Genomic DNA, 4,102 nt, shown 5'->3' on the forward strand with positions numbered 1-4,102 from the left:
AAATTAAATGTTATAAAATTATGATAATCCCATTGAAATAATTCAATAAAAATCCATATGATTCATCTAAATCTATAACTAAATCAATTTCAAAAGCAAAATTTCTATACTTACAATATAAAATAAAAAAACATATTACATTTTTAGCTGATATCATCTATTTTATGTAATATATATACATAGGTCTGAAATATTATAATTATAAAGATATAAACAGAATTTAAAACTAGAAATTATTTCAAAACAAAAATTTTTAAGCTTAATTTTGCTAAAACATTAAAATAATTATAGAAACTTATCTATTTGATATATTAAAAAACAAACATTTTGAATTGTATAAGAAAATTTTGAAATATTAAAATCATACAAAAAATAAACAGGACTTATACTTAAAAATGTCACATTAGAGCTTTATGAAACCATTTAAAATATTTTAATGGAATTATTATAGAAGATATACGTCTACTTCATACATAAAAAAAATCTCCCAATTTCTATAGAAAATTTGAAATGTCAAAAGAAAAAAACATTTCAACTAAAACTGATACCAAATCAGAAATTTTTAACATTTAAAATATGAAATAATTATAGAAACTTATCTACTTCATATATTAAAAATAGAAATTTCTACCAAAAAAAAAACAATTTGAAATATTAAAATCATACAAAAAATAAACAGGACTTAAAGTTGTAATGTGGCATTTTTAGGTATATGAAACCATTTATTTTAGTACAATTATAGAAACATGTCTACTTTATATATATATTTAAAAATTTCATGTAATTTCTATAGAGAATTTTGAAATATTGAAGGGGAAAAAAAAAAAAACATTATTCCAACTAAAACCAAAACCATTCAGGAATTTTCAACATTTAAATTGATTTAAAATATAAAATAATTATATAAACTGATCAATTTTATGTAAATTTCAACGGAAAATTAAAAAGTAAACAAGATTTTCAACTAAAAACCATGCCGAATCGGTAATTTTTGAAGTTTAATTCATCCAAAGATATTGAATAATTATAGAAACATGTCAATTTCACATAGAAATTGACAAGTTGATAAAGGCATTTTACAATTTACATGTGTATGAAAATAAAAAAATGCAATTGTTATAATATTAGAAAATGTCAGGAGAGAAATAATTCATATTAATCAGGTGTTTTATAACGTATTTTTTTTTAATAGGGAAAAAATGATTTATAAAAAAGCAGGTAGGCAGACGACATCAATGGAACGCGCCAAAACACTGCGGATAAATCTAAGAAGCCGGCTTTATACGTTACGCTTATACATTTAAAAGTACTGTAATAATAAAGAAGACAAGTAATTTAAATAATTATTTAATTATTATTAATAATAATTAACTAAATATAATTTAAATCTTGTAGAGTATAAATGACAAACCGGGGCAAATATTTACCGTTATACCGTCCTGCACCACCTGCAATAATAATCGAACGGTTGATTCATAGACATCACGACTCTCTATGTTTACGTATACCTCTCTCTCTCTCTCTACCGATGTATTATTATGTTTAAGGGTAAATTTCAAATAAAATAGGTTTAATCGATTTTAAAATAATTTATATAAAATATCTACGATTATTTTTATATTAATACTGTTTTTAATTTAAATTTTAAAAAGTTCTTATTAATATTAGTTGAAAATGAATGAAATTTATTTTAATTTCATTTATGATGTTATATTGAAAATATATAAGAACAAATTTAAAAGACTATCGGATTATGGCTAATTAATCATAATCTGACAATGATACTGGCCGAATGGCCGAGCGGTCAAGGTGGCAGCCTACTGCTCTAGGGGACCCGGGATCGAATCCGAACGGGTCGAAAAATCCCCAGGAATTTTTGGGGGGTGGTCCGTACGGATATGTCGGACCCCGTCCCTCACCACCCGGTCGCCCCATTGTGGGCCTGGCCGAACCCATAATGGGCCTGTTATAAGAGGCCCTCTTAGTGCCCACAGGGCGAAAAGAGTATACTCTGTCATACTCTGTCTATATATACTCTGTCATACTCTGTCTGTAATGATAACAGTCATATATATATATATATATGACAATGATAACAGAGATGACACAGATTTAAAAGCAATACGAACTAGTTTACAAACAATAATTCATTCGACATGTTAAACGATTCGTCAAATTATTTTGCTAGAAAATTTCAAAATACAGTAATAAGAGAAATTTCTGTAATTTTTTCAAAATGGATGAGCGGCGGACGAACAATTCCCGTGAATCTGTCTTGGATGCGTCGGGCCATCCCTCATCAATGCCTCAATTGTATGCCTGGCCAAACCAATGTTGTGCACGATTAGAAAGATTTTCTTAATGCCCACAGGCAAAAAAGTGNATCGTAAAGCCAATTTTGGTCGATCACTTGTGATGTCTTGACTTAATGTATTACACTTGTAACCGAATGCAAGTGTAGTGATAACCACATCTGAGGGAGGATGCAGAGGTCTGATTTGTCAGTCCACGCACAATCCATTTGCATACAGTTGTAAAAGGGGAATAAGAAATGTAGACAAAGGTTTATAAAACCAAAAAAAAGAGGACAGAAAGAGTAGGTCAGGACATGGTAGAGAGAGGAAGGGTGAAGTGATAGTCCCTGAAAGTGACAACATTGAGTATCAATTTTTCTTCTGTTTAAAATGTAAGTACCTTTTCTTCATGTTTTAAATTAAATTTTGGCTTTTCTTACCTATCTAAACATAGTATGTATTTCACACCTCTCCCTCGCCATTTAGACTATGCCTACGATAACAAGTCAATTGCGACACATTTTTAAGATAAAAAGTAAATCTTATGTACACAAAAGTTGGCTAACCCTGGTATATAGGATGCATAGCATTCACCAAACATGCAAATTTATCTCTGCTAATCACCTGCCAATGGTATGAAATGAGGAAAGGTTCTGNAATCATCCACATTTTAATACTATATTTAGATACCTGTAATAAATTTAAAGTGATATTAAATTCTTATATTTATCAATTTTAATATTTTGTAAACTTTTTAACAACTCATCCACATTTTTAATACTATATTTAGATTCCTGTAACAAATATGATTTATTTTTTAAAAATTTTTCTAAGTTATAATATATATAATTTTTAACGTCTATTAAAGGTCTATATTTAATAGGATTTTTATGTGTGTTTACCCGTATATTGAATTTTGGTGTCCTATTATCTTCTCTTTTTATATGTTTGATGTCTTCTTCTGTTATATATAATTTACTTTTTAAACTTNCTGAAATATACATTTATATTGGGTTGCTCGGAAAGTAAGTTCATTTTTTTTTCCATGGAAGAAAAACAACATTTTTATAATAAATAAATATTTTATTGAATTATATATCGACCATTTTGGTCAAATAACTGTTGTCATCGTTTCTGGTAGTAGCACGATTTCACATTCATAAAAGTTTTTATTGTTGCTTACAAAAAACTGATCGAAGTGATTTTTGACATTGTCATTTCAAGTAAATGTCTTACAGTTAAAAAAAATTTGTATAGACCAGAACAAGAAAGTGTGCTTGATCTGGCGAATATGGTTGGTGTGATAGCACATCCCATCTAAGTTATAACAGTTTCTGACCAGTTAACAAATTTGTGTGAAATTTGACATTATCATGGTAAAACACTACACCTTTTTTGTTGATCAATTCTGGCCTTTTCTGCTTTATATTACTCAATTTGTTTACTCGATGGCAGTACACTTTCGAATCAATTGTTAAATTGTCTGGTAAAAGCTCCAGAAAAAAAAAATTTCTTAAAGTCCCACCAAAGAGAGCATCTCTCTTTAAGAACATGTGGAACCCATATATCGAGCTTTGAAATGAAACCAATTTGTTTCAAGTAATCATAAACAGTTCAATTTGACAAATTTAATCTCTTAGTGATTTCACGTGTTGTTATTTGGTAGTTTGCTTCAATCAGTACCTTTATTTTGTTTTCATTGGCTTCAATTGGCCATCCAGAACGTGGTGCATCTTCAATATTGAAACTGCCAGAACGAAATTTTGTAAACCAGTTTTGGCGCTGTCTTTCTCTTAACACATCATCTC

The 4,102-nt window shown here is 28.6% G+C and overlaps 1 protein-coding gene across 1 annotated transcript in view; it reads right to left on the reverse strand.

The window, feature by feature from the left end:
• LOC111625653 (oxysterol-binding protein-related protein 3-like) overlaps nucleotides 1-1,478 on the reverse strand; it is a 148,502-nt gene extending 147,024 nt beyond the window's left edge. The window contains exon 1 of the mRNA XM_023368866.1: nucleotides 1,428-1,478. The gene's annotated coding sequence lies outside the window, so the exon portion shown is untranslated. The remainder of the gene's footprint in view (nucleotides 1-1,427) is intronic.
• Nucleotides 1,479-4,102: the final 2,624 nt, after the last annotated feature.

This window comes from Centruroides sculpturatus, unplaced genomic scaffold (assembly GCF_000671375.1).
Source record: "Centruroides sculpturatus isolate CEXI.00-Female unplaced genomic scaffold, Cexi_2.0 scaffold464, whole genome shotgun sequence".
NCBI lineage: Eukaryota > Metazoa > Arthropoda > Arachnida > Scorpiones > Buthidae > Centruroides > Centruroides sculpturatus.